Raw genomic sequence first — 19090 nt, forward strand, 5'->3', positions numbered from 1 at the left:
TTGTACAGAGGTGTTTTAAGGCATGGGCAGAGGGGGGCTCTGGCCCAGGGCCTCTGCCACTCAGTGGGCCCCTTGATAAAGCCAGCTTTGTTCTTCAGATCTTGCACTGATGACCTTGAATAAATCTTAAACAGATCTTTTAAATGCTGCTTTCCTTTACTTTATTTCTAACATGGGTGATGTCTGAGAGTCTATTACATACATTTTTCAGAGAAATGTTGGGTTTATGTTTTATGCAACATCCATTAAAAAGTTTCTTTTAGATCGAAAATGTCTCACATATGTGTAGTGTTGCACTCTAGTGTTGCGTGTGACGCAACGAAGTAGAGCGTAGCTGCCATGTTGCGGACAGAGCGCGGAGCCCGCGAAGAGTGCGGTCTTGGCTCCCGGCGCTCTTTCCACACGCATGAATAAAAGTAGATTCACTCCTCAAACCTGCCTCCGCCTCTCCTTTGGGGGTAACCCCAATACTACAAATTGGCGACAAGGACGGGATTGGGGCAGGGAGACGCCCGAGGTGGTGCCCCTCCCCCGTGACTCACCAAGGTGCTCAACCACAAGGCAGGAGAGGGCCAGAACACAAAACAGCATGGCCGAAGGAGCCCGGCGGAAGGAGCGCCGCAAAGGAGAGAGGCCGCGGACACCAGCACAGCTCCCCCACACAAGGAAAAGCCAGCCCCTAGATCGGAAAACGGAGAACACGTGGCAGTCAAGGGAATAATGCTTGCTAGTCCACCAACCAGGCTGTGAAGGTCCCACCTTACCACTAGGACCTGTGCAGAGCAAGGGCTCCAAGTGCAGCCTCAGACTTCACAGGAGAGCAGCGTCCACTGTGATTAAGGTGGCCCAGACAGAGGGAAGACCAGTGGGTAGGCAAGACACCCAGCGGGGCACGGAAGCAATGCACCACTCCCCCAGGCTACCAGTAGTCCCACGAGGCCCTGGCGGAGCAGATACAGCAAAGCACGGGGGGAAACCGCTCCCCAACAGAGCCCCAAGCACCAACACAGACAGGGTGCACTAGGAAGCCCCAGAGGAGAGGGAGTAGCACCCGACAGATGAGCAGAGATGTGTGCCCAGCCCTCCTTGCGTATAACACCGGTCCCCTTTCTACCCCAGCCAGGAGACCCCTCAATGAAATGGGAAGATTGGAGAGAATATTTCATGAACTACCTAGAAGCGCTGGAAGATGAAAATGGTGAGGCATTCCCCAGCAAGAGAAGGAAGAGGATATTGCTCCATAACCTAGGCCAGGAAGGCATCAGAGTTTTCCAAAATCTAGTTCCTGCACCACGACAGGCAGCAGACGATGACGTGTTTCAACACGCGATCGAAGATCTGAATAACCACTATAGACCTACGGTGTGCACGTCCATAGATAGGTACAACTTCCAACAGAGAGAGTAAGCAGCGGGGGAGTCTATAGATGAGTACATAGCGGCATTAAAGAAAATGGCGATCACATACAAGTTCGGCGTCTTACGCAACGAGTTCATTAAAGACCAAATTGTCATGCACACCACAAACTCAGCAATCCAAGATAAGCTGTGGGTCAACGGAGATGCATCCCTGAAGGAGGTCATAGCCATGGTGAAGAAAGCTGAACTATCAAAAAGATGCGCAGAGGCAGCGAAGAAGGAAACCTCCACAAGGCCCATGGTCAACAAATTCACCGAAGCAGACCCACCAGACAGGGGTAAAGCAGAGATGGGGGACTTGAAGACTCCAATTAATGGACGCCCAGAACATTGCCCGGGAAGAAACTCCCAAGTGACAACAAGACCGGGTGCTACATGTGTGGCAGCCAGTCACACGCAGCTCACGATAAACATTGTCCAGTCTTCCATGCCAAATGCATGTTCTGTGGAATAATGGGGAACTATGAGAAAGTATGTGCGTCAAGTTGAGAAGATCGGCGGTCAAGTATGTCGCACAAGAACCGGACGATGCAGGAGACGACGTGGAAGAGGAAGACACTGTGTTGGGCATTGAAGAACAAATATTAGGCATCGACTGAACCCGCTCCAAGAAACTTCAATGTGACATGATCATTGGGGGTGTACGTATACAGATGGTGGCAGATTCAGGATCCCCGTATACCATAGTACAATGCAAGGTTTGGGAAGAAAGTTTCAAACAACATCTAGGACCTCACCTGGAACCTCCCGATATAGGACCAGTCACATTTACAGGGGAGCCAATCCCCATGGTGGGGTATCGAGTCTTGAAATTTGAGTTTAAAGATCGGAGTGTGAGGTGCAAGCTATATGTGGCCGAGAAAGGTCCTTCAGTCCTGGGTTGGGTCGACCAAGGCAATCTGGGCACACAGTTGGACCCCGGAGGAGTCATACAAGTGCTGATGACCAGTCCAGGGCGACAACCAAATGTTACCAGCCTACAGGAGGACTTTCCCACAGTATTTGGAGGCAAAGTGGGAAAATTGACAAAATTCACCCACAAGATAGAGCTCAGAGCATACGCCAAGCCCGTGTGCCACAAAGTGAGAAACATACCCTTAGCAATCAGGGAGGTGGTACAAGAAGAATTACAGAGGCTGGAAGACAATGGGATCCTTGAGCTGATAAATAGTGCGGAATGGTTGGCGCCACTGGTGGTAGTGAGAAAACCTAATGGCAAGGTTTGCCTATGTGTGGACCTTCGGGAGCTGAATAAGAACCTCATAGTTGAAAAGTTCCCGCTACCAAGAATCGACTAAATGTTAGCCAAGACGAAGGGGGTGAAATGGTTTTCCACCATCAACCTCATCTCGGCATATCATCAAATAGCCCTACACCACACGTGCCGCAAGCTGACGTCATTCATAACCCCGTTCGGGTGCTACCAGTTTCACAGGATGCCGTTCGGCCTCGCATCGGCAGCGACCTTATTTCAGAACCTTATGCACAAACTGTTTAAGAACACCGAAGGGGTACAGTACTTTCAAGATGACATTCTGATAATGGGCAAGGAAAGGGCGGACCACAATGCAAAACTAATCCAGGTGTTACATGTCTTGGAACCCAATGGCCTCACAGCAGAATGGGAGAAGTGTCATTTCGGAATGATGTCTGTCACTTACTTGGGCTACGAGATCAGCGATCAGGGCGTCACGCCCAAACAAGCCAACGCCAAAGTCATATGGGATGCACCACCGCCAAGGAGCAAGGAAGAGGTGCGCTCGTTCTTAGGGATGGCCGAGTTTCATAGTAAATTTGTGCCGCATTTTGCCACCAAGAAGCACCACCTTTGAGACAAAACGTGTTTTGCGTGGACGGAGGAAACACAAGAAGAATTCCAGAGGATTAAGGAGAACATCTGTACAGCAGTTCTGTTACAAGAGTTTGACCAACAGGCAAGATTCATACTAACCACGGATGCGAGAGAGAAGGGACTAGGAGCCGTCCTAATGCAAGAAACAAGAGATGGGGAGGTGTCCACTATCAGCTTTCCGTCCCGGTCCCTGTCACCCACAGAGCAGAAGTTTAGCATTGTGTAAAAGGAGATGCTGGCGACAGTCTAGGCCATGGAGAAGTTTCGCCAATTCATCTGGGGCACAAGGTTCAGGCTCAGGACGGGTCATAAGCCGCTGATCAAAGTACTCATATCGTGTGGACACGCAAATGCAACCCCAGCATAGCAAAGATGACTTTGAAATTGTTGGACTATCGGTAAGATGTTGAATATATCCCAGGAACACAAAACAAGGTAGCTGATTATCTAAGCAAGGCATCAGCCATGGAGGACGCACCATCCTGCACGGAGGAAAAGAACATCAGTGTGGCTTTCCTGGAAGACCACGAGAAAGTGATAAGTGCACAGTAATGGAAGGAAGCCTATGAGAACGACACACACCTCAGGGCGGTGAAGCAATTTGTACTTCAGGGATGGCCGGAAAAGAGACACTTAAAGGAGGAGCACAGGAAGTTCTTCGAAGTACGTGAGGAGCTATCTGTTGGAGACCAGGGGACCTTCTTGTTAAGAGGAGGCAAGGTAGTTCCTCCCTTGTCCTTGGTGCCACATCTGCTTGCCATCCTACATGAAGGGCACTTAGGCATTGTGAAAACGAAACTTCGAACGAAACAAATGTACTGGTGGCCAGCGATGGACGCCCATATAGAAAGGCACGTAAGGGAGTGTATGCAGTGCCAAAACGCGGACAAATCACAAAGCTTGTTGCGTACCTCCTTGGGCAAGTTCGACAACCCCACCAATCCATGGGAAGAGCTATCGATAGACATTGTCTGTCCGGTGCTAGATGCCCAAGGAATTCCAAAACATGTAATTGTGCTCATGGACAGGTATTCTAAATGGCCGGAGATAGACATACAAGAGGAAATGGACACGGAAAAAGTGTTGGAATTCCTTACAGCCACATTCTTAAGGGAAGGAATTCCTCGCTCCATCCTAAGTGACAATGGGCCCCAATTTATGTCGGAAAAGTGGAACACCTATATGGAAAGAAATGGTATCAAGATCAAGCATACGTCGGTATACCATCCCGCCGCTAATGTCTTAGCCGAACGGTTCAATAGAGTCATTATGGGCTCTGTGCAAGCGGCAATACTGGCCAGAAAGAATTGGGAGAAAGAACTGAAAAGCACGTTGTGGGCCTACAGGATCACCCCAACCAGCACAGGATACAGTCCCTTCAAAATCCTGAGAGGTCGGGACCCTTTCACCAAGGACAATGTCGTGTGGAAGGAACGCACGATCACGAGCAAGAGGTCCCCTGCAGTGGTCCACCACAACCTGGAAAGAGCACAAAGGGTATACATGGAACACTTCAATAAAAGGCGTAATGTCAAAGAGACGACGTTGGTGAGAGGAGAGTGGGTCTGAGTCAAGTTGGCCCAGCTGAGAATGAAGGGCCCCAGCAAGTTCAGCGCACCATTACAGGTAAAATAGGTTTACAGCAGAGCGGTCTTACTGAGTGATGGAAAGGTGTGGTCACAGGATAGGATGTCCAAGTGCAACAAGATCCTGCAGTGGACTAAAGAGGAAAGTGATCATCACGGTCAACCCCTTGGGGAGATTGTCCCAGTGAGGGAAGAGACGGCGAACTTTGGAGAGAACGTGAGTGAAGAGCTAGCAAGGAAAAGGGACGATCAGAGCACAAGGGAACACCTGGAGAGCCAGAGTGAAGCACCACAGAGGGAGTACCAGATGAGTGGTGAAAGAAGTGGATCCAGAGTTCTCCAAGAAGACCCAGAGAAAGCATCAGCCACCCCGGTGAGAAGTACCCATTCTGGTAGAACAGTGGTAAGACCGGCGAAATATAGAGACTATGAGATGGGAGAAGTTAATGAGCGAATTTGCAGATAGACTCTGGGACTTTACTTTTTTTTATCTTTGTTGATTCATTAAAGGAGGGAGATATGTAATGTTGCGCTCTAGTCGTTGCGTGTGACTCAACGACGTAGGGCGTAGCCGCCATGTTGTGGACAGAGCGCGGAGCCCGCGAAGAGTGCAGTCTTGGCTCTTTCCACGTGCCTGAATAAAAGTAGATTCACCCCTCAAACCTACCTCTGCCTCTCCTTTGGGGGTATAACCCCAATTCTACAATATGAGAAATAGTAGGGGCGTCACAGGGATTATTTGCTATAACATTAGTGAGCTGCTGCTGTATTACACTATTGAAAACACACATTACAGTTTCTGCATATAAGATGGAGAAACATTTAGAATTTGGGCCAGCGTGCCTGTGCACTCAGTGACCTGGCCAAAGACAGCATGAAAGAGCTGAAATTGGATCATAAATTCAATGCTGTTCCGAACAGGGGCCCCCAAAATACGTTTGGCCCCGGGGTCCAAAATCCTTAAGATTGCCATGATATTGTAGCACAATCAAACTGAAAACCTTGCATCACTTGATGGTAACGTCATGTATCCTGTAATGCTTGGGAATCGTTTATTTGAGCTTCATTTTGAAAGCCTCAAAATACTTAGTTCTCACCACTAAATACGACCTTCCTTACACTGATCCTGTTATGATCCAGCTAATTCTGTCAGCCAAAAGATTCTCACACTCTGGGGCTTTGATGGGATTAATAATACAGCTAGAAAGTCCCACCCAGAATGGCAATAATCTATTTAATTCCTTATTTTCTCAGTGGCACAAGTAAGTATTATAAAGCCCGATTCTGCTATGGAAGCTTCTTCCTTCTTCCCATAACAGACAGTTCTAGCAATTGGAAAACTGGTGGAGCAAAAAAGGAAATCATATATGTGTATACTTTGCCAACTCGTTTATAATTACTTCCAAAGTCCTTCAGCTTCTTTGGTGCTGATAATATTTTACACCCTCCCACTCAATTTTTCATTGCAAACTTCCTCGCTCTCATAAAATGTTTTGATTGCTGTATTACTGTTTGGCAATGATTCAGGCTCCTGCAGTATGTTAGCTGAGATAAAGTCACCGAATTCTTGATTAGTATTCTGCATTCGGGGCCCGATTTGTTTAGCCGTTTGAAGTCATAAAGCCTGCTTGTACAACAACTGTTCAAAACCCAAAAAAATCACAATGTGCGTAGGACAAAGGAAACACTTTCCTACTCGCACTTTGCGAATGACATCGGTCCCGTAGAAGAAGGAGTAGTGAAAACGGCGTATCTTTACAGCTCCCCCAAAATAATGGATTCTTTCAACGGTTTGCGTCCAAATTGTGGTTGTAAATTATGGATCAGATATTGACTCCCTAATGAGCATGGCTTACTGTTTGCTAAGTGGAAACGTTTAGTTGGTGCATGATTCCAAGTTTACCACTGGAAGTCTTCCATGGATTTCATAATGTTAATTTGACTGAAGCCTGGCTTTCCCAGTATGCACTACTCAAGAATTATCTTTTTTAGGTCTCGCCTTTACCATTCCGCAGGAATGGGAAATGGGGAGAATTCAAGTCAGCAAAATCCACTTCAAACCACGGGCTTTCAGCCGCGGTTTTCTTTAATCACGTGATTAAACATGCACGCACATCGGCAGCATTTCTCCTGCAGGCTCGCAAAAGGCTCTCCTCCCTCCCCACATCAAAGGCATCAATCACCCTCCCACAGGCTTCCCCAGCGCTGCCCCGCCTCCTGCTTCACAGCCAGGCCATCTGTTCCCTGCCAGACCTCTCACACCTCCGTCACAGCATGTCTGTGTACTTCAAAGGCTTATCACTTCACACGGCCGGCCGCAGGCCGTGCAACCAGAGCACTTCAGTTGGTGTGCAGCCCCCCTCCCAGCACTGCCTTGTTACTCTCGGCAGCCGTGAGTCCCTAAACACTTTTTATATTTAATTAGCAGCAGCAGCATTTCTCCTGCGCCAGTCCACATCAAAGGCTCTGGGCCACTTTCACCCACACTGCAACACTTACAGACACGCAACGCCACTCACACCCACGCAAGCCCACTATCATCCACGCAACACCACACTCACCCACGCAACGCCACTCACTCACTCACTCACGCAAAGCCACTCACACCCACGCAGTGCCACTTTCACCCACACAGCACCACTTTCAGACACGCAACGCCACTCACACCCACGCAAGCTCACTATCACCCACGCAATGCCACACTCACCCAAGCAATGCCACTCACCCAAGCAACACCACTCACACACGCAACACAACTCACCCACGCAACCCCACTCATCCACGCAACGCCACTCATCCACGCAACGCTACTCATCCACGCAACACCACTCACACATGCAATGCCACTCACACATGCAACGCCACTCACACATGCAACGCCACTCACCCACGCAACACCACTCACCCATGCAACGCCACTCACCCACGCAATGCCACTCACCCACGCAACGCCACTCACACATGCAACGCCGCTCACACATGCAACGCCACTCACACATGCAACGCCACTCACACATGCAACGCCACTCACCCACGCAACGCCGCTCACCCACGCAACGCCGCTCACCCATGCAACGCCGCTCACACACGCAACGCCACTCACACATGCAACGCCACTCACACATGCAACACCACTCACACATGCAACGCCACTCACACACGCAACGCCACTCACACACGCAACACCACTCACACACGCAACGCCACTCACACACGCAACGCCACTCACCCACGCAAAGCCACTCACCCACGCAAAGCCACTCACCCACGCAACGCCACTCACCCATGCAACGCCACTCACCCATGCAACGCAACTCACCCACGCAACGCCACTCACCCACGCAACGCTACTCACACACACAACGCCACTCACACACGCAACGCCACTCACCCATGCAACGCCACTCACCCACGCAACGCCACTCACACACACAACACCACTCACACACGCAACGCCACTCACCCACGCAACGCCACTCACCCACGCAACGCCACTCACCCATGCAACGCCACTCACCCACGCAACGCCACTCACACACGCAACGCCACTCACACACGCAATGCCACTCACACACGCAACGCCACTCACACACGCAAATCCACTCACACCCACGCAGCGCCACTTTCAGACACACAACGCCACTCACACCCACGCAAACCCACTCTTACACATGCAACGCCACTCACCTACGCAACGCCACTCACCCACGCAACAACACTCACACATGCAACGCCACTCACCCACGCAACGCAACTCACTCAAAGCCACTCACACACACGCAGTGCCACTTTCACCCACACTGTGCAGTGCACAATAGGTCTCGCAGTAGGAAAGTTGGAGCTATTGGTTTTGTAAATGACAAAGCCCTTTATGTTTTTAAAATGAAAACAAAAATAAAAGGCATTGTTATTTGCAATTGTAATAGCTCCAACTTTCCTACTGCGAGACCTATTGGCAACGCCAGTGCTTGTTTTTAGTAGAACCTCTCACAGGTTCTCATTCTGCTTGATTGCTTTTGGTATATAAATCTCCCTGTCCTGTACGAAGGTTAATTAGAAAAAGCCATTTGGGACCTGCAAGTAGCGTAAGATAATGTCAGGTAAGTTAGTCACTCAAAAAACGGAGTTCATAATCAACAGTGTGATAATTAAAATGTTCCTTACACTGAAAATTTCAAGGAGTTTTTCAATAGCCAGAGTTCTGGTATTCCCCCATTGGCATAGGTAGGTTGCCATGGGCGCCAAAGTACATGCATAGTTAATGATGTTAGTTGCTAGGGTGACATCTCAGTCTATCAGCTACCACCACACTCCTCAAGCTCCTTCGACAGAGTATCTGTCATATCAAAACTCCTCTCCATTCTCATACACACATTATTGTATTTCCACACCATGCAAAAGCCAATACGTTTGGTCCTTTTAAATTGCAGGCACAAAAAGACATGACATGCAGGGAACTCCCACTGCTGCTCTCAAATAGGCACAACCCGCACTTTGTCCTCACACAGGCATATGCCTCACTCAGCACTCACACAGGCACAAATTTCAACCTGTAAACAACGTAACCTGCATTCACAAAATACAATGTTAATACTGCATTCACACAGTCACATCCTTCACAATGCACTCATAGAACATGGTGGCTACCCTGCACTCACACAAGCACATGGGTACACCATTAGGAAGGAGGAGCGTTTGGACAGATGGTAGCACAGGAGACACAGGTTGAGTATCTGATGCATTAGTACGCTAGTGTAATTCAAAGCTACTGAAGTAAACTAAAGCCTGAATGTACTCAGACTACCTGACATTCTAAAGACCAGTGGTTGTCTATTAAACTGAGCCAAACATCAGCAACTAAGCCAATGACTGAAGAGGGCTGACCAACAGCCCAATTGTATGTATGATGTTCTGAAGGGCTGATGAATAAATGAGTGGGCTTAACTAAAGCAAATTTTTTAAGCACGATTATGTATTTTTTGAGGGGAAGTACGAGGCTGGTACGACAGCTAAAACAGTCTTTTGGTCAGATCTAAATCACACAGAAATAGTTCTGAGCACAGGGTGCAGGCTGGCAGGGAGCCTTAGCTCATTTGCATTAGACACAGAACTGGTTAAGAGCATCACAATCTTTCCTGAAAGACGTGGAACAAGTGTGTTATTGCAAGACCAGTGCAAGCTTCCTTTGAAGACATGGAACAAGTGAGGTATTACAGCACCAGCCAGTGCAAGACATGGAACAAGTGTGGCACTGGACAGCACCATTTACCACCTCCCTTAGATACACCACAACAGCATTTTAGATTTGGTACAAGTGTAAGCAACAGCACTGGGATGTATGAGTGCAGGCTTCACTCACATGCATACCAAGACTTCCACACACAAATCAGGTCCAGAGCCTGATAGGACTGCAAGCTTAACTCCCACCCATAAAACACATACCGATTTGGTCAAAGACAATGCATGCTTCCCAGTACACAGAACATGGACAACATCTGCAGCAGCAATCCAAGCCTGTGCGTAAATACACACAAACAATGTGCAGCATTTGGCAGCAGTGTAAGTTGTCCTCACATGCAGAATAGGTACAAGATGGTCATCAGCATGCAAGCTACAATATCCTCACATAAACAAAACAGGTATCACACTGGCAGCAGCATTTAAGCTTTTTTCAGGCACAAAATACCAAGCGTAAAGTATAGGTGTGAGTGAGCCAATGGAGGCTTGAGGCAGAGGCTAGGGCCCTGGTCAGCTTGAGTTGTTCTTTAGCCCTTGATCCCAAGGATCTGAGCTATCTTGTGGCCTCTGCCTACTATCCACGCAGTGACCTCGTGCACCAAGAATGAAAGACGGATGGCAAACAGGAGCAAAAAGGGGATTCCAATCTAATTACTAAATTACACAATGTGAGACCAGATAACCTGGAATCAATACTGGCTTTATGTTCTTTTTTATTTATTTATTTATTGATTTTAAAGGTGTTATATAGCGCTGGCTAGACCCGGAGGTATCAGAGCGCTTTACATGAGCATCAGATCATAGTTACAGGTTACATCGTTACAAAGGTTACATAGTAATTAGAGCATGGCAAAATAGTTACTTGTAAGGCCGAGATAAACAAGAAGCACAAATACATAAGGGGAAAAGCAGGCAAGGGGAAAGATGCAGGGGAGGGGGAAGTAGACAGGTAATGAAGGTGGGAAAGAGAAGGGGAGGGTGAAGGACACTGCATGGAAAGAGGAGGGGAAGGGCGACGGGGACACAAACTGGTAGACAAGTCAAAGCAACGTCCAAAGTCCAGCAAGCTGTTATCCCAGGCAAAGTGGTATCACTTCCCTATCTCTGTTGCGGGAGGCTCCCTTTACACAGTGGACTCATACAGAGGAGTCTCTGAGACTCCAAGGCCTTTATACTGGATCCTTCCCCAAAAAGGGGAGAGGGAGTGCTTTGGCAAGGGGTGCCATACCATACCTCAGCCAGGAGTGGCTCCCTTGGCGCAGTGGACTCTCTCAGCGGTTTCGCTGAGACTCCAGAGTATAAATATTGGATCTTTCCCCAACAAGGGGAGAAGGAGTGCTTAGTCAAAGGGCACAAAGGACAGGGGGCTAGGCAGACTAGCAGGCAAGGTGAGAGATTCAGGGGAGAGGGGATAGGAGGTAGGAGCTAGGGAGGTAGACAAAGAGTGAAAGAGTACTAAATGGGGCAAATTGAATTAATTAGTTATTATATAGCGCTGGCGAGACCCAAAGGAATCAGAGCGCTTTACATGAAGAACAATAATGTTGCAATTTACATCAGTTAAAAGTTACATAAGTATCAAGAAAAACATTTAAAGAACATAGGGGACAAGGTGAATGGAGCAAGGAAGGGTAAGGGGGTAGGGTAAAGGGGCAGGGGGAAGATAGGACGTAGAGACAAGAGGAAAATCTGCCCAAGGTCAGGCTGGGACAGTGACGGCAGGGGGGAGGGGAGTCCACAACCCCTCTCCTCTTTAGCTATATGGTAGCTCCACCGGGCATCACCCTAATGGCTAGCTCTCCACAGTCTGGGGTAAGTTTCGCAGGTTCTAAGTCCTGATGTGTAGGCAGGTTAGGGGATAGGTTAAAGGTCTGGTCAATGTCCAATTGTTGTCCCGGGGAAGTAGAATAACGTGTAGGGGACCACTATGGAAGCCATCTTGGGGTCAGGCATGACACTGTACTGTACACTGGTACATTGGTGGCCATCTTAAGGTCAGGCATCTGGCAGTTAAAGTCAATATCCAGGACAGCGGCCGCCAGAGAATAACAAATCCAGCGTGCACACACCAACACAAGCACAGACATGCACAAGCACACACAAATGTAAGCACACACTCTCATATGCGCACTGACACCCGCACACAAGCACATATGGCCCTATGATCAGATTGTGTGATCCTCTGCAATTATTTTATTTTATAGTGCCTCCTATTTTTGCATTTGAGAAAACCTTGAAATACTTGAGGATGTGTTCAGATCAAAATTATTTTTTGAGTTTGACTTAATGGACTATAATATTGCTCAGTTTAAAATAAGAATGTAGTCTACTGATAGGGTGCACATGACAACTGACTTGCCTCTTGGTTCACTAATGGTCACTTTTAATAATCAACTCTGAATGCAATTATATAATCTGATGTACTAAGGTGAAACGCTTGTCAAAGAAATATACTATTTTGAAGACACTTTATCATATTTTTACATAATATTTGTTGCACGATTTCATGCCAAATGTTCTCATGACTCAACTTGTGTCTGGGCTGTTAAGGCCAAGATGGTATCTTAAAGCAAAGCAGACCCTTAACTCCGCTCTTACTGTTAATTTCTTGGCTCATCTACTTCTACTACAGTACTATGTATAACAGTTACTTGAGTTCACCCTCTTGTAGTATCTGGCAATGGGGAGCAACATCAGATTCTGGCTGGTTTCCATGGGTGTGTGAACAAAGGGAGTGACGGGAGAAGTGTGGCTCAATGGTTAGAGCGGCAGACCCTGATGCAGAGGTCTGGCCCGGGACCACGGTTCAATTCCCGCCTCGGCGGCTCTTGGGCTCAATTTCCCCGGACCTGATAATTCTCGCCTCCGTGCCTATTCTAATCATGGGTCCCACTCAGCAACTCTGGGCAATAGCTTGCTTAATCTCCACAATGACCCCAACAACGCTAGGATGCCTGGCTTCACCTTGGGGATGCCCAGGAGTGGGCACTTCACAGGGAAAGGCCAGGAAGGGTTCCTCAGTGCTATTTGTACAAGTGCCGAGATGCCTCATGGTGATTCGTGCGCTATACAAGTACCATTACATTTACGGGGTGGGCTATTTAAACACAGGTCCAGCATACATGCCCAAATACTGAGAACAACAAGAATTGGTATGCAGTTCCTAGAGGGATTTAAGTATACTGATTAATGGGGGAACACCAATAGTGTTTAGTAACCACAAAGGAGGATCGTAATTCCTCCTTTCGGATAGAATGCCCTCACACACCCAGCCCGCTAGGTGTCATGCTTCATCATCGGGCGTGCTCCTTGTCGGGCCGGCGGTGCAATACCCGACGGGCAACCTCAGTGGGGGCTCTTTGGCGGAGATCTTTTATCCTTGCCATTTGCTGAGCCTAAGGTGCGAAAGTGTAGTGAATGTAAGGATAGTGAATTAAAACAGGGGACGGTGGTCAGGGCCACTACTTTAATAATCCTGCCTCCCTACCCTGGTTAAAATGGTGATGGCAACTAACTACAGTGATGTTGTGGGTAGTTGCACTTATGTGGTCAACATGTTTCTTGCTTTATAGTCCCAAAAAATGGAATCAAGCGGCAAATCTTCAGGACCGAAAATCATAAATTTAATACAACACTAATTTCTGGTTATGAGGTGCATTGACCTAAGTGTTACCAGAACTGGAGCACCATCAGACCCTCCAGCCCCGGGACCACCAACCCGGGGGCTTTGAAAATGTGAGGAGTGTTGTAGAGTGTTGTAAAAAGGGGCATGGCCTCTGAACACCTCTCTGCAACGCAGCTCTCTGGTGCATACTGGAGGTACCTGGTGGGCTAGTTGCCCCCTAAGGACCCTCGGGATTGAGGAGGATTTAATTAACCAATTTACAATGCGCCACATGTCAGACATGTCAGCTCAGGCCCCGCCCCCTTCCTTCACCATTGTGCAAATAATCCTATAAAATCAGCAGAACTACGAATTCCGATTTACTCCCCTGTTATCAGGAGAGACCTCAGTGCTGCATCTTTGAGCCCAGTATTGATCCTGAAAAGTAATTCTAACCATACTTACCAGTAACTTGAATTTCCTTCCATAGGATATCATTGCCTGCTTTTTGCTGAAAAAGTTTCTATGTGTCGATTTTTTAAACTTGCAAATATTCCTCTAAAATCATCCGACGTACGAATTCTGATTTACTCACCTGTTATCAGGAGAGACCTCAGTGCTGCATTTTTGAGCCCAGTACTGATCCTGAAAAGTAATTCTTACCGTACTCACCAGTAACTTGAATTTCCTTCCATAGGATATCATTGCCTGCTTTTTGCTGAAAAAGTTTCTAAGTGTCGATTTTTGAAACTTACAAATATTCCTCTAAAATCAGCCGACGTACGAATTCTGATTTACTCACCTGTTATCAGGAGAGAACTCAGTGCTGCATCTTTGAGCCCAGTACTGATCCTGAAAAGTAATTCTAACCACACTTACCAGTAACTTGAATTTCCTTCCATTGGCTAACATTGACTGGTTTCACTTGGAAATTCTTTTAAGTGTGGGGTTTTGGAACTTACAAATATTCCTCTCAAATCAGCCGAACGACGAATTCCTATTTACTCACCTGTTATCAGAAGAGAACCCAGTGCTGCATCTTTTAGCCCAGCACTGACCCTGAAAAGTAATTTGAACAGTACTTACCAGTAACTTGTATTTCCTTCCATAGGAATCCATTGTCTGGTTTTCACCAGAAAAATTTCTAAGTGTCGATTTTTCACAAACTACAAGTATTCCTTAAAAAATCGCCTGTATGACTTAAACGCATTCTTTAAACTGTTTACAGGAGATGTACCAGTGCTGGATCCAGGATCCACCACTGAGTAAGAAACATTAACAATAACACTACTATGACTACAAAATATTTACGCAGATCATGGCAAAATGGCTAGGGACCCTGATTAACATTGACCAGAAAGGCCTAAGCATTAGAAAGAGTAAATTGGGCATTTTTAAATAGGGTATTAAACAAATATAATCTGGGAGAGAATTTTCTAGGACTGGTCGAGGAACTCTACAGAAGATCAATGGAAACCTCACGAAAAAAATAAAGATCAAGAGAGGAACAAGAAAAGGGTGTCCCCTGTCTCCACTACTTTTCAATTTATATATTGAACCTCTGGCAAATAGCCTAAGAAACCACCCTTTCATATCACCCTTCACGTACCTAGAATGGGAAAAAAGGTTGCTCTGTATGCAGATGATCTAATGATTTTCGCAAGCAATTTTGAGGGCTCCATCAGATCAATAGAAGAAACTTTGACCAACTTCGGGAAGGTATCAGGGTATCAGACCAACCAGGCAAAAACGGAAATCATGAGCTGGAATGCGCAAATTAACGACCCCTATACTAAGGATAAAATAAGGTATCTAGGCATTGATCTGGCCAAGGATCTAGACAAAGTGACGCAGATAAATCTTAATAGAATTGCTGGTGAAGTTAGAAAACTACTTAAAGTAAGGGGAGGTCTCCCTCTGAGCTTTCTTGGAAAATCAAACAGAATAAAAATGTCCATACTACCAAAGTTTACATATTTTTTCAGCACTATACCATTAGAATTCAAGAGGGAGTCGATAAATAAACTCCAAGGGGAACTCACAAATTTTATTTGGTCATCAAAAGGAACAATAATAGGAGGAGCTTCGCGGGCAAGCAAGATGGCTGCGTAAGCTCGGAGCTCCGCGGACCCTCCGACCCTCCGCAAATATCCTGGAAGAAATCCTGTTCCACGGTGGTGGATTCCAATTGGCGAATGGTCATGGGCGCGGGAACAGCTTTCCGCTTCCAAATCCGACATTTCTAGGCAAAGTTATGTCGTGTTGAACTTTGTGCCAGGGTTGCGCCATTGTTCGGTGGGCGGCTGGTAATCGAGACGACGCGGAGCATGACTGATATGCGAAGCGAGCATCTCCTGTTCCTGCTGGCGGAGTGTACGTAGCTGCGGAGTTGCTTATTGCTGACTTGGCTCCCGTGGAAGCTGCACCTCGTGCCTACACAAGTGCCTGCTGTGTTCTTGCCGTGTCACCCTTTGTTCTCTCCGAACCCATCATGGCTGGCAGGGGTGACCCCGACAGAACGGCGAACCGGGCTAGCAGAAAGACAATCCAGCCCCAGGTAAATAAGATCGACCGATATGCCCAACAAAGGACCTCGCCTTCTGTAATGGCTCAGTCAAAGGACTCCGTGCACAAGAGCTCGCCCGAAGGGTCGGAGCCCACTTTAAGGGACATCATGGGGGCCATTACAAGCATCAGGACTGAGATGCATAAGCAGCACGAGGTCCTGGCACATAAGGTGGACACCCTGGCCATTGACCTCAACCTGATCAGGGCCGACTTAGGCAAAACTAATGACCGAGTAAAATCCCTCGACATCAAGACCTCCAGCCTTACGACTGATGTCTCGGACCTGCAAGCGGAGGTCCGCAACCTGAGGTCGGTTAATGACCAGTTCTCGAGACGGCTGGAGGACTTTGAAGGACGTGTCAGGCGGCAGAACGTGCGCATTATTGGAATACCGGAGGGTGCGGAGGAAGCGGCCGTCGATCTCTTTGTGGAGGACTTGGTGAAGACTCATCTCGCACCAGCCGGGCTCAGCCACTTTTTCTCGGTGGAACGGGCCCACAGGATACCCGGCGGCCCCCCAAAGACGGGGGTCGCGCCGAGGCCCATCATCGCCCGACTATTCAATTTCAGGGATCGGGACGTGATTCTTCAGGCTTCGAGGCGACATGGGCCTCTTAAATTCCAGAATGCTGACCTGAACTTCTACCCGGACTTCACCAGGGCCGTTCAGAGACAGCGCCAGAGCTTTACGGGGGTGAAACGGCGCCTCAGGGACTTGGGGCTCAAGTACTCCATGCTGTTCCACGCTAAGCTGCGAGTCGAACGTGATGGCCGAGCCCTGTTCTTTGACATGCCTGAGACTGTGAGTGACTGGCTGGACACTTTGCCACAGCGCCAAGAAGAACACGAGGAACACTCCGAAGGCGCCTCTGGTGGCCCTGATCATCAAGATTAATGCTCCTAGCACTGTTTTTGCGGTTGGTGTTCCCGTCGACTGTGACTGATGATGCCAAGCTCTTGTACTCTTGCTTATCCTATTTTTACATGGAGGGTGGCACTGCAGGGATCCTTACTCCTCTAGGGTCTTTCTTGTAGTTTAGTTTATGGGGCGACAGGCACACTGCTGGTTGGGGGGGCTTTTTAGTCTGCTGCAGGGGTGCAGGGTGGGGGGTGGTGTTGGGGATGGTTTTGTGTGTTCTCTTTGTTCTTCTCTTCTATCTCTTAGGCAATGGGTCGTATGCTCCGCTCTGTTTTGCTTGTCGTTGAGGCTTTTGGGGGTTGGGTGGGACTTGAGACATGATGATGGGGGGTAGGAAATTGCAAGTTCTTTGTTGGAATGTCAATGGCTTGGGTGACCATATTAAAAGAGGGGTGGTATTGCAGTTGCTTAAAAGACATATGCCGGATGTTGTTTTCTTGCAGGTGACACATTTAGTGGGGAACACGTGTAGAGCGCTCAATCGGAAAGGTTTTAAAATGGTGGCCCACTCGGGGTTCTCTTCGGGGTCCCGGGGGGCGGGAGTTATGGTGCGTACGTCCCTTCCTTTTGAGATTGATTCTACTGTGGTTGACGAGAGGGGGCGGTACGCCGCTGTTTCGGGGCGCTGGGAGGGGCGTGCCCTCACGTTGGTTTCGGTTTATGTTCCTCCGGGTTTGCAGAATACCACCTTCCAGGACCTTGGTAGCACCATTTTGAATCTGCCCGCAGGGTCGTTGATTGTGGGGGGTGATTTTAACTCAGTTTGCTCCGGATCCTTGGACAGACATCCGCCTAGAGACCTCCGTACCACTCAACTGTGGTTGCCCACCTTTATTGATACACTGGGGCTGGTTGATTGCTGGAGACTCTTGCATCCCACCCAGAGCCAATATTCATTCCACTCTGGCGCTCACTGTAGCCTTTCCAGGATCGATTACGTCCTTACTTTGGCGGCTCACGCACCTGCGATCTCCGAGGCCCGTTTTTTGGCGAGGGGCATCTCAGACCATTCCCCGCTGTGGGTCTCCTTTGACTTTAATATTGTCATGTCGGAGCGACCTGCGGTGGTCAATCCGTGGTACTTTCGGAACCCTAAGACTCGTGGTCTCCTGGCTAAGGCTATCGACCTTTACTTCACGGAGAATGTGGGGTCGGTTGCATCGGCTGTTACTTTGTGGGAGGCCTATAAAACTGTCTTGCGGGGTGAGGCCTTTAATCTTATAGCGGAAGCCCGTAGCATCAGAGATGCCGACATGGTACGTATCGAGGCTGAGATCATGGAGCTAGACTCCCGATTAGAGGCGGGTCCCGAGCCAGCCCTGCTACATAGCCTCTCCCTCAAACAATCCGAGTACCGTGACCTTGCTACTGACGCAGCTCTCGTCCTGGGCAGGGAACAGCAGGGTCAGATTTACGACGTTGGCGACAAGACCGGGAAGTTGCTGGCCTGGCTTGATAAGAAAGAGAGGGCCAGCCGCGTCGTTCCTGAGATACTGGGAGAAGATGTAGTGTTAGTCACTGACCCGAGTGCCATTGCTGAGTCCTTTTCAAATTATTTTCAGGGCGTTTATGCCTCTGTCTCGGACCGGTCCGAGGCCGATTCGGTTGATTTCCTTTCTGACATCGACCTCCCGTGTTTATCTGACGCGGATCGGGACGACCTGGACAGGGACATATCCGTGGATGAGGTTGCACTTGCAATCCGCTCCTTGAGGTCTGGCAAGGCACCAGGTCCCAACGGCATTCCGGTAGAACTGTATAAGATTAAACCGGATGTGGTTTCCCCACATTTGCGTAATATGTTCCTGGAGGCGCGGGAGAAGGGCCTACTTCCCCTTGACCAGAGGTTGGCCACCATTGTGGTCATCCACAAGGAAGGGAAGCCGAGAGACTTGTGCCGATCGT

This window comes from Lissotriton vulgaris, chromosome 5 (assembly GCF_964263255.1).
Source record: "Lissotriton vulgaris chromosome 5, aLisVul1.2, whole genome shotgun sequence".
NCBI lineage: Eukaryota > Metazoa > Chordata > Amphibia > Caudata > Salamandridae > Lissotriton > Lissotriton vulgaris.